The 12,815-nt window shown below is 40.3% G+C and overlaps 1 protein-coding gene across 1 annotated transcript in view; it reads right to left on the minus strand.

The window, feature by feature from the left end:
- The window catches only part of Cald1 (caldesmon 1), a 175,809-nt gene that overhangs the window by 103,824 nt on the left and 59,170 nt on the right, over positions 1-12,815 (minus strand). The window contains 1 exon segment of the mRNA XM_048786913.1: positions 10,143-10,236. The gene's annotated coding sequence lies outside the window, so the exon portion shown is untranslated.

The following is a 12,815-nucleotide window of genomic DNA, read 5'->3' on the forward strand; positions in this document are numbered from 1 at the left end:
AAAAAAAAAAAAAAAAAAAAAGCAGGGTCTTTGTGACAACTGGCTTGAAATGACAACCTGGTTTGTTTCGGAGAATAAGAAAGCTGATTCTAGATTTCCTCATACTCTTTTTGGAAAACCTGTACTTTGCAAAATGTAGGATCAGACCACAGCTTCAGAAGCAATGGCAGCAACTTTTACTTCGGACAAAAATCCACAAAGAAAACAGAAAAATAGTTGTAATTAAGGACCTTAACTCGACAGTTACCTAGCTTGTCAAATTAAAACATGTGGTGACCACCTGTCAAGGATCTTGGAAAAAAAAAAGGCCCTTTTTTGTTTTTCTACCTGACCTAAAATCTTTTTGGGGCACACTTGTGTTTTCCAAATTTTCACACTTAAACAAAAGCTGTCCACACTAAGTATAAAGATGACTAAGCAATTTTGAATTAAGTAATCAAAGCGATCCCTGCCAATTTTAGAATAATTAAGTTTCTGCAGCCTGATATAAACAGTTCCAAGAACTACATGTGGCCTACCAAAAGTATATATTACAAGTAGTCAACCCTGGGGCCAGCTGGCAGACAGATCAACCTATTAAAGTAGAATTGTTCAGAATTTGGAGTATTATTTTTCTTTTCTCCCAATATTTTTTTTTGCATCCAACTTTGTTTCTTTGGGAATGTTTTCAAACATACAAAGCAAAAAACTATTGTGGAATCATACCTCTTGTAAATGAATGAGCATGTCTCTTGGGATCCTTTGGAACTCACAAATCATTCCCATTTCAACCCTGTCTACACAGGCAGCCAAAGCAAAACAAAGTAAAATTAACCCATTTCATTCCCACTCAAGCTGAAGAGTTCATATTCTGCTTGGCCATCAGGAAAGTACACAGTGACAATTGGAAAAGTGAAAGTGGACTTTAGACTGTATGCCCATCGGTATCAAGGCATCTTATTTACTGTCTTTGCCAGCTAGGTTGGTGGGCAGGAATTTCTTGCTAATTAGGCCAACATCATAAGTTCAATCCCACTGGAATGAATTAACTATTTGAGAGATTAAAAAAATCCTAAATGACTACCATGTCTAAATACTGGTCAGCTGCTCTATTGGAAGATGTTGTCTGACAACTTTAAATTGGGAAAATAGAGATGGTTAGACCTTCTGCAGGCATTTGTGAAACTGGGAGTATTTGGCCAAAGGAATGTGAATATCATCATACAAAAAGCCCCCACACAACTGCATTATAAGCTCCATTGTCTTCTTCACTGTGTTTAAATCCAGATATAATCAAGAATGGTTGAGGCAAGGATCATTACAATGAAATCTTCAGCATGGTTTCTTCAGTGTTAAAGTAAGATAGGAATGCCAACAGCTTTTTTCAAACAAACATAATATTAATACACATACCGACATGCACTCATAAAGAAAACATAAATTTGTAAGACTAGAGTTTGTATTAATTTATCAAATATAACTTGATACCTATGGTGTCCTGGACACTCACTCTTTTACGTGAAGATAAATCTCCTTTCTACTCTCTCTCCTAAAGAAGCAGATAGGAGGCAAGTAACAAGTCAGGTTTGAAGGATGATGAACCCTTCTTATCCCCTTCTCTCCCACTGCAGTTCCTATGTACGTAATATAAAAATAATGATCCATTAAATGCTATCTTCCAGAATTTATGGAAGATAGGGAATCCATTTAAGAAGTAAATTGAAGAGGAGGTGGGAAAGAGGGCATCTTTCTAGATCCATCCAGTTCAGTGGACTTCTAACAATAAAAGCAAGTTTCTTACCCACCATCAAGAAGAAATTTTCTGATTTCAATGAAGCTGGTCCACTGTGTTTTCAAACTTTGGTTCATGATTCCAAGAAATGAGCAGTTCATAATAAATTTATCCCAGTGGCAGAACATCTCACGACCAGCTTTTCCACTTTGAATACCACAAACAGACCTTTTATTTGTTGACACACAGCCCCTGGATATCTATGAAAACAAGATGTTCTCTTGCTGCTTTTTAAGTTAAACAGATTTAAGTCAGGGTCTCAGCTGAATTTCAAAACCAGATGTTACATAGCAAGAAGACTGAACTGACCCCAGCAATGAGAGACTATTTCACTTCAACTTGGATATTCTTGTCAGCAGGAAGAGTGACCAAGCATGACTTAAACTGGAAGCAGGTTTACTGCTGTCTCTGTTCATGACTGTCTCGTAGATCTGGGAAGCTGCTAGCCATCTAGGACTCCTGGTTTGGGGAATAAGCATCAGGGTTGGTGCCTTGGAGGTATAAGGACTTTGGCTTTGGAGGGAGCTCTGGGTAAAGATAATCTTCCTCCCACACATCACCATCCTGCTTTTCTGTTAGACTCCAGAAGCTTCCACTGGATCTATCACCTGATTCCTCTTATCCCACTCTCATACACACGACTCCCAGACATGTCAAACTCCTGAGTCTTGCAATGATTTAGCCTTCATTTCTGCCTCTGGGTCTTTGCATCTGCTTCCTCTCTCCTGGAACAGGAAGTGCCCTCCAATCTTTTTGCAAATCTGATATCTTTTCCTAGAATCTCGTTCAAGTCTTATCTTTATCCCAGAACCATTTTTCTTTCAGAGTCTACTGGTGGTTGACAATGTCCTCTTTGGTGCTTCATACTACATGGCTTTGTTATTCAAATGTTAACTTCTCTTTCTCTTGACTGACTCTGAAGCTGCTCATCTTAGAGCTTATATCACCTGATATCCCCCAATAGTTCTGAGTATTTTGCCATGCATTTATAGATGCATGAAAGTATTAATAGAGCTGAACTTATTGAAAAGCTTAAGAAGCCTGGCCCGAGACTCCAACTTCCAAATGATGCCACAGCTGTGCTCACTTGTGCTAGTTGTCCATGATCCTGTTTTGCCCATCTGGGAACTTCCTGGACCCTTGTGGTCATTGGAGGCCAAGTGACCAATTCAGCCAATTCTGGCTGATGACCAAGGACACAAGTATTATGTTTCTTCTGGATAGACTTGCTGAGGTGAGACCTTCAGGGATCTTTTCCCTGTCCTCCACGGTTGGCAATATTTCAAAAGTAGCTGTCAGCAGGTGTCCCTGAGTATGGATGGCAGAGATGTGAACCACAGACCCCTACCTCTTCAGTAGTGGTGACAAACCAACTGTTTTTAAGTTGCTGACATAACCTAGCTTGTGATACGGTTTTGTCAACTCCAACATTAGGTAACGGACTTCTGTGCTTCTAAACAAGTACCTACTCCACTTACCTATTTTCTATTTCCCTTCTGTGACTTCTAGTATAGAAATAGGGATAGCTAGGTTACTTGGTGTTGAGCATCAGGGAGTAGAAAGGGCTGTAGAAAGGGCTGATATTTCACTTTCTCATTGGTCCCATTTGATCACTCTCATGAGCCATAAAATGAGAGTGTTTGCATATTATATGATCACTCATTTATTACAGACATGACAAACTCAAATGCTTTTAAGGAATAAGAAAAGCCAATACTTTGGGAGTGGTGGTCTTTGGCAAAACAGAGAATACAACCACTAGGAACAAATTCAGATTTTTCCAAAGCTATGCTGTGCAAGGGAAGCACACTTGCAGAGCAACATGGGCATGCAGTTGTTGGTTTGTAACATTGATGGATACAGTCTTTCACTGATAAATGATCACACACCAGCCTAGGCACTGTAAGAAGTCACAAGGGTGAACTCACAGGTGATTCCATACTAGTCTATAATCTAGGTAGGGAGATTTAGTATTTGGTCAGCAGTTCTCATTTTACAGGTAAAAATATTAAGGCAATATCAAGGTAAGCCAGTCTCTGTGATTTTAATTACAACACTATGCTAATTCTCATAAGACCTGTAAGTGGATCATACAAGGTAGACAGTGGCAAGGACCTTAATGATGAAGTGATCCTGTAGTTGGCTGTGAAGGTTTTTCTACCAATGGTCTTCCCAGGAAGCTGCTTCCCATCAGGGCTTGGCTTGCCTGACATTGGGGTAAGCACATTCTAGATCTTTATTAATGAGGTAAAAATGAACCTCCTGTTTATGTGCATTTGTGCTTTGGCATACTGATTTATTATTTCATTTAAGTGGGGTTCACTTTAGAAAACAAGCTGAATTCTACCAAAAAAATTTTAAATGAATTACCATCCTTCCCACTTGGACCATTTCTTTGTTTTCCCAACTTAATTAACTTTAGACATGAAACTAAATCATCTAAGTTTATCTGTGTCAGTTTCAGGGTAGATGCAGGTTTTGTGGGACCTGAAGATTATTTGAGAGGTCTTCTTTAAGAAAGATAATACAGGGGCTGGAGTTGTAGCTCAGCGGTAGAACACTTGCCTCCTACGTGTGAGGTACAGTGTTCAGTTCCCAGCACCACATAAAAATAAGCAAATAAAAAATAAAGGTCCATCAACAACTAAAAAAATAAAATAAGTGAATAAATAAGAAAAAGAATACAAAATTAGATGTAAAAAGTTAGGACTGGGGTTATGGCAGGGTCCTGCCCCCTGGGTCCACATGGCTGATGCCCCACTGGATTCGTGGTGAATCACTGTCTGGTCTCTCACCTTTGATTCTTAGGAGCATTTTATAATAATGTCCCAGTAGCTTTACTTTGATTTTCATTTCAATTATTTTGAAATTATAATTATATTCCTCTTTTTTTTAATGTTACTTGAAAACCAGAACTTACCAAGTAAATAATGTAGGGGGCAATTAGGCATCTTCTTTGAAGTGATTTGCAGAAAAATAGAATTACAGATATGGTTAATCCATTGCAATATTGTTTTCTGCCTATAAACCATGTAGTTAAGTATGATAGGTAAATGGGAGGGCAGAGATAATTTAAAATTATCTTTTGCCAAGACAAGGCCAATGAAAAATAAATAAAGAATACCAGTCATCACAATTTACAACAATGCACATATTATTAGATTTACCAAAGTTTCCACTGCATCAAATTTAAAAAAGAAACATTTCTCTTATAGGAAAAAGTAAAAGAATTGCTAATGGAGCTGACCTAAAATAGTACCCGGGATGGAGAAGTTCCAATTCAGTATATATACATATACCTGTTGAATGAAAGAATCAGTAAGTGACTGAATATATGCTTGAGGAAGGCGCTGCTAATGATGGTCACAAGCCTCCCTTATCAACCTCAACTTACAATTGCATCTTTAGATTATAAACTATTAGTCATTAATCTGGGGGAGCAGTTAGACAGGTCTCCAGAGTGTCTCATTATAACAAATTACTTTATATAGATGCTTTTCCATTTACACTGCGATTACATTCCAATAAACCTATCATAAATTGAAAATGCGTTTACTACATCTAACCTCCAAAGCATCCTGGCCTAGCAGCACAGTATACTGTAGTGTGTCAGTTGTTTGCATCCATGATGTTGGGACCGACTAAAAGCTGTGGTACCCAGCACTGCCAGAGCATACTGGACCACATATTGCTAGCCTGGAAAAAGATCCAAAAGCAAAAATTGAAGAATGTCTTCTGCCAGATGCATATGGCTTTTGCACCATTGTAAAGTTGAAAAATCCTGAATGGACTCATCATAAGCCAGGGACCATATGCATTTATATATTTTGTAAATCTGCAATAAAATCAAACCCCAAATCATGGTCTCATACACGTATGAGAGGAATTCTTGGAAGAACTGGAAAGACTGATCTTAGGAAAGCTCCCTCCTTGAGCCCCACATGTGTCTGCACTCACTCCCCCACTGCATTCTCTGGATTTGATAAACACACTTTCCCCCCAACTCAGGATGCCCCATTCCACAATATATCATTTTTAGTTATTAAATAACAGGACTCAATATTACTGTTGGCCTTCTCCATCCCTCTTTAAGAAAGTGTTTTTAGCCAAAGATATTAAACCACTCTTTTTCCCTGTCAGTGAAACAGCCAGCATCCTGAAATCACAGCTCATTTGTACCACATTGGCGTGAATATTCAGACTCCATTTGTCTCTAGCTCTTAAAGGCTGGTGGTGTGAGAGTGAATGATGGACATTTTGTTTTGAGTTAGCAAAAGGGAGGGGGGGGGCGGAAACCCCTCAAGTAATAAGTTTAACCTAAAATATCTGTTTCAGGGAATGTAGCGTTGCCTTTTCCTCTAGGAAAAGTCAATTTAGAAAAAAAATCTTGGCTAATTTGGCATTGTCAGACCTGGGAAAGAGAATAGTAGGAAGGAAAATGTCTCTGTTTCCCCCCCACCCCTGGATTGAGTGTTGTTCTACTTAAATCCTACTGGAACATTGTTGTACTGAGTCATGCAAGAGGTTCACAATCTAATTTTGTTGAGCCTCCTGAAGCAGAGTTTGGAAGTAGTTGAGTCTGATTCCTTTAACTATAAAAATGGTTTCACAGCTTGAATTTCAGATAAGACTTTTGATAGTTCGGGTTCAAAGCTAAATAGCACACTCCTTCCTTTCTCTTTATTGCATACTCACTTGTTCTTATGGGGACGAAGGGCTGGAGAGGAGTTCTAGACAAGAACTCCTGCCACCCATCGTCTGCTTTTCTCCCTATTATCCGTGCCTCCACTGTAGCTTGCCCACCCTGGTGCAATATCCTTCTGTCAATAGCCGTGCCAAGGAGGTAGGCATGCTTTTGTGAAGATGCCTCCTAAGGCCAGGAGCAGTTTTGGGCCAGGGACACTCCATCATTTAGCCAAAATTACAAAATCTGCATGTGATGGACTGCAATGTCTTCTCACCCCCTTACAACAAAGGTTTCTGGAATGCTGGGAAGTCCCTGGAAACCTGTGTTCCTCGTGTGCCCTCAGTCCCTAAACGAACTTTCCTTCTTGTATCTTATGACGAGGACCCTGGGAATAAATTCCTTGAGGGGAGACTCCTGGATGAAAGAGTGAGTTCCAGGCCTTTCCACACTGAGCCTGGTTCTACAATCACCACCAGGAATCCATAGTGAAGGGTCTTAGTTTAACAAAGACCTCATCAGATCCAGCTCTGATAAGCTTGGCACACTTGAACTAAAGAAGAGACCAAGCACTTTGTTAAGGGTGTCCAAGGAGGCTTATTCTGTAAAACTCAAGGAAAAAGGAAGAAAAAAGCCCTGAACTTCTCTTTCCCATCCCATCTGGAGCTTCAACTGATTCCAAACATATTGGCCCACAGTGGTTATAAAATCTCCCATTTATGCTGTTCTAAAACAAGGGCAAAGCCCACTAGGTGCTTACAACTCAAAGCACTACTTTTACATGCTCATAGGAAAATGATCTTTTTCTCCACGCCCTTCGGCTGACTGAAAATTAATGAAACACAGTCAGGAGGCACCTAAGCTGGCCACTGGCCATCATTCACCCCAACTAGGCCATTCATGGATTGCAGAACTGTTTCCTCGTACCTTCAAAAATTCTCATTGTATATAAATATCAGTCTGCATAAAATCACTGACTTAGGTGTCAGCGACGTTTTAGGTACCTTTAAGACAACAGGCATCTTTTGCTGAACTACTTCAAGAACACAGAGGAAAGTATAGATGTGGGGACTTGAATGCTGATGTCTCAAATTTCATCTGAAAAATAAATGTATGATGGCCTACAGAGAAGGAGGAGGAGGATTCCAGACTTCTGATAGCCATTTCTGCTAATATTCACACAACTCCCCAAAAGTTCAAGTCTTTCTGCTTAAGAAAGAACTAAGGAAATAAAAAAAGGGGTGGGCAGAAGCAAAAAGAAAAATTAAAGGAAAAGAACACTTTGGAAACAACAGAAAAATGAATAAATGCCTTTCCTCCTCTTATTTGCATTATACTCAGGGAAATTCGGTCGTGGGGCAAATATGGCCACATTAGGAATGACAGGTGGTGGAGCCCAGAGAGGAGAGGCTCATCATGGCTGCCATGACCCATGGCTTGGCTCTCCCACTGTCCACTAGACCTATCCTGGTGCAGCAGTGAGAATTTAAAATATAGCCAAAGCCTACTCTAGAGAACAGGTGGAATGGTGAGATAAGAAGGAACAATGGACGAAGTGGGAGGGGAGTTAGTGGAAAAGAAGAACTTTCCCTCCCAACTGGGCCCCTTACTGACTGTCTAGACAAGATGATGTTCTGTGGCAACTGAGTCACAAGCACATAACACTGAGAAGGACCTGTCTCTGTTGGTCATTAGGTCTAATCGTGGCCTCCCCCACCATCCATTCTGATCAACTCTGCTTGGTTGATGAAGAAAATGGTCCTGAAAGAAAGGGCTGTCATATAAGAGTCCCTGGGTAGGAGAGTTGACCACATGTCGGTCAGGGGGTGGGGCGAGACTCACAGGAATGGTTTGGGACATAGCCCCCAGAAAAGAAGGGAAAAAAAGGAACAAAATAAGTCCAAAGAAATAAGGGATGAGAAATACAGGTAATTCCCATGTTCTTAGGTACCCTTGTTAGAAGTAGCATGTGGGTTTCTTCCTCTTGGGAGGGTCCTTCTGTTACTTACCAGGAAAACTTTCGACCTACAATTTCTGATGATATTTTTATGCCACTGCTCCTCTCCCCTCACACAGTCTTCATTGGTGTCCTCATCTACTGACATGGTGTCACTTCCTGTCCACAGTTTGGGACTGTGAAAATCTCTCTCCCTGGTTCTCACTTGTGTCTCTCTTATTTTCTGGACACATGCCCTTGGAAGTCCCAGAGGCCCTCAAACTCACAAAGTCACAATCTTAATGTATCATCCTTCCCAGAAGGGCAACCTCATCAGGGGAATGTTCGTGCCTCTCTGAGGAGAAAGATAACACTAATGACGTCAGCAGATCACATCTTCCTTCAACCTATTTCCCGACCTTGACTTATTTCTACCTGTTTGAGTTAGGAGCAGCAAGTCAGGAGAAAGCCCAATGGATACTCATCATTTGGAGACAATTTAGAGCAAATAAGTTGTACGTTCAGAGGCTACATCTAATCATCTAGCCATGTATTCATTCATTTGGTCATTATTAAACGACTACTGTATACAAAACTTCCTCTAGTACTGGAAGAGATGTAACAGGTACATCTTCCAACTTCCAGAAATTAAATAATGCTACAAGGGAGTGACGGCTGTATACACACTATGGAAAACCCACATGCTCTGAGAGTGTGATGTAAGTGCTAGGCGACTGCAAGAGAGGAGAATAAGAGGGAAGTCCAAATGCAATAAACTTAAAATCAGCTATTAGAGAGGAAAAACTGATAATGGTGGTGTTAGGGACTGAACTGTGTTCCCCTTAAGTTCACATGTTGCAGTCCTAACCCCCATGGTCTCGAGTGAACCCACATTTTGAGATAAACTCTTTCAAGAGGTGAACCTAATCCAACTGACTCCTGTCCTTACAAGAGCAAGAAATTTGCACACAGAAACACCAGACAGGTGTCTGCAGAGAAACAATCATGTGAAGACACCGAGAGGTCGGCCATTTGCATGAAAGGCCTCAGAAGAAGTCAACTCTGCTGGCAGAGTGATCGCGACTTTCACCCTCAGAACTGTGAGAAAACAATCTGTTTTCTAATTCAGTCTGTGGAATTTTGCTGTGGCAGGCCAAGTAAACCAGCACAGGGAACAACTCATATGATCCTGAAACAAGAATTTCCTGATAACTGTGCTAAATTCCCCCAAAACTGAGTGAGGGAAGTTTCCTTTGGTTCTCCTTCCTTTATCTTCCCAATCCCCTCTTTCTGCTCCCCAGGTGGTCCTTCTGCTGGGGGACATTCTCCTCCCAGTCGAGGGAATTCAATGAAAGACAGGGGTGCTTATTGCTTCTGAAATCACCAGCATTTCCACAAAAAACGAGCTTATTTACCCTGATAACTGACTCATCCTCTCTGTTCCTCAAGCCATCGGCATTATTCACAGTGAATGAAGACTTCAGTACTGATCAAGACCCTTCTAAGCTATTACACATGCAGGAAATATTTTAAAATGAAGCAGAAAATCAGATTATAAAATAGGAAAACAATTCTTGCAAAACCGAATAGATTCTAACTGGTAAGTGTTAAGTAAGCTAGGAGGAGCATAGCAGAAAGACTGGTTTCTCACAATGCATCTTTAGGTGCAGAAATAAAAAAAAAATCACGCAGAGAGGCTGTGTAATTGCTAAGAGCAGAGCCCAGAGGAAAAACACACAGACTCTACTCACAGGTTGGCAGTCAGATGTCCACTTCTGAGCCTGCTGGTTAATCACCAAGCCTTGTGGAATTCAGCTGGATGATGTTAAAATGTTTTCTTGATACCTGGAATAAAGAGAGGATTAAAACACAATTAAGTAAAATGAATTTTAGTACATGTAGACTATATATTTTAAAATTCTAGTTCTCTCTCAGGTACTATTATTACTTAGGACTTTAAGGGGGGAATAAAGGTTGGGGTAGAAATAGCTATTGTGCATTTACATTTTAAAGACAGTCAATACAATGATTATTCTCCTGAACAATTCTTCTGAATTATTTTAAATGATGAGGTAGAGAAGTTTGTATAGTTATACCAATGCTCTGACAAGGTCAATATTTATTTAACTAGTTTTCCTTTCTTTGCTCATAAATCCTTCAGTATTTTTATTTTAAAATTTGGAAATTATTAAACAGAAAAGAGAAAGAAAATGCTATAAAGGGTGGAAAACAATAGTTTCACAAACTATTCTGTTAGTGAGACAGAAGGCTTTAAGGAGAAAACTTAAAGGCAGGGGCAAAGTAACTAAAAGTGGAATTTGTCTTCAGATAACTCTTTTCTCTTTTCAGATTCCAGGTCTGAGGGCCAGGAAGCGGATGAAGCTCTTAAGATCTTTCTCTACCATCATTTACATTGCAACTTCAAGTACATGACTGAGTGAACCCTCAGGTCAACCATTCTTCAGTTTGCCCTTCCAACCCAGAGCTCTTTGTGAAATGTCCAACACATAGACTCTCGCTGACTTGGTTCAGAAGCACTTGCCAAAGTTCTCTATGAGCCAAGCTGAGTCTAGACCAGACATGGTCAGGGGCAAAAGACCCTAGGTGCAGGAAGGAGGAAGGGAGAGAGATCTGGACCCATCAGGAAATGATCCCTTTTTTCCTCCCCCTCTCCCAGTCTCAGTCAGTGGCCAACAGCCAAGCACTATTTCTTGCTCCTTTGACTTAACCATCTAATCAGTGGTGGGAGGAAATGGGTTTAATATAAAACATTCACTGTGGAAGAACTGAGGTGTAAGAAAAGGAAAGGAAGGATTCTCTCCCCTCAATCAGATTTCCAGCTCTGCGAGAGTTGTATTTTCCTAGAACCCTTAGGAAACCTCCAGCTCAGCCACTCAGTAGCATGACAGATAGAAAGTAGCATTTTCCTGGGTTACTTCAAATGGAAAGACATTGCCAGTACCTCTTTGCAAAAAGAGGTTAAAAATCATACTTTAAATATCTACCACAATTGTTCTCAGAAAGATGCCCCTTTGTAACAGGATGCTGTGGAACTGGAAGGAGGAATGAATCTCAAAGGGTAACTTATTGTAACAGGAAATTGTTGCAAATGTTAAATGAGAAAACCTTTTTGAAAACAGATAACCTTCATAGCAAACAAGAGGAATAGACTAAAGAAGAATGTAATTAAAATTTTACCTTACACAGTTGCATTAGGGCCTCTTGATTTCAACATTACTATTTCTACAAACCAATTCTCATTTCATCATTTGCTCTACGTACATTATGAAAATTACAATAATAACTATTTCTTTGAGTATTGTGTGTGTGTGTGTGTGTATGTGTGTATGAGGTCCTGTGCTAAACACATTACACATGTGGGTGTTTTTGTTTGTTTGTTTTGGTACCAGGGATTGAACCCAAGGGTGCTTAGACACTGGACAACATCCCCAGCCTCCTTTTTAATTTTTTAAATTTTTATTTTGAAAAGGGCTCTTGCTAAGTTGCTGAGGCTGGCTTTGAACTTGCCATCCTCCTGCCTCAGCCTCTTGGGCCACTGGGAATTTAGAGTCATACGCCACCATGCCATGTACAATACCTATTTCTGATAGTGAGAAAATAAAATAATAGGATGTGATAGAGGACCCCCTGAGGGCCACTGGAGGTTGAATAGTACTGTGGTTTGACTGTGCCCCCAAAGTTCATGTGTTGGAAATTTACCTCCAAAATTAAAATGTTGACAATATTTGGAGGTGGAACCTTCAGGAGTTAACAATTAGGGTGAGATGAGGTCATGAGGATGGGGCCCCATAATGGGATTAGTGGCTTTTTAATGGGAAGAGAGACCTGAGCACATTCTCGCCATATGACGCCTTCTTGTGTCACACAGTGGGAAGGCTCTCACCAGATGTCAGCACTTTGATCTTGAACTTCCCATTTTCCAGAACTGTGAGACATAAATATCTTTTCTTTATAAATTTCTAGTCTGTAGTATTCTGTTGTGGCAGCATAAAATGCACTCCATCAGATAGTGAGGGATGGTCTCTCTGAAGAGTACATTTCTAGGTAAGAGTCACCTACGTAAAGATCTGGTGAAGAGTGATCCAGTAGTGGAGTCCTTGAGAATCCTGGTGTGAGGCTTCAATGAGATGACCATGTGCTCCGATCACACAATTTGCCCAAGTTATTCGGTTCCAATGGGATTCAGGCCCATATGTCCATTGGTAGAGAACACTGGGTCAAGTTATGTGTTGAACAAAGAGAGCTTACCAAAAAAAATGGTCCTCAAAAGGGTTGCCTTTCATTTCTTGTAGAAATAGAGAAAGCAATCATGAAATTCATATGGAAAAATAAAAGACCCAGAATAGCAAAAACAATGCTAAGCAGGAAGTGTGAATCAGGCGGTATAGCGATACCAGACTTCA

This window comes from Marmota marmota, unplaced genomic scaffold, assembly GCF_001458135.2.
Source record: "Marmota marmota marmota unplaced genomic scaffold, marMar, whole genome shotgun sequence".
In the NCBI taxonomy this organism is placed as follows: domain Eukaryota; kingdom Metazoa; phylum Chordata; class Mammalia; order Rodentia; family Sciuridae; genus Marmota; species Marmota marmota.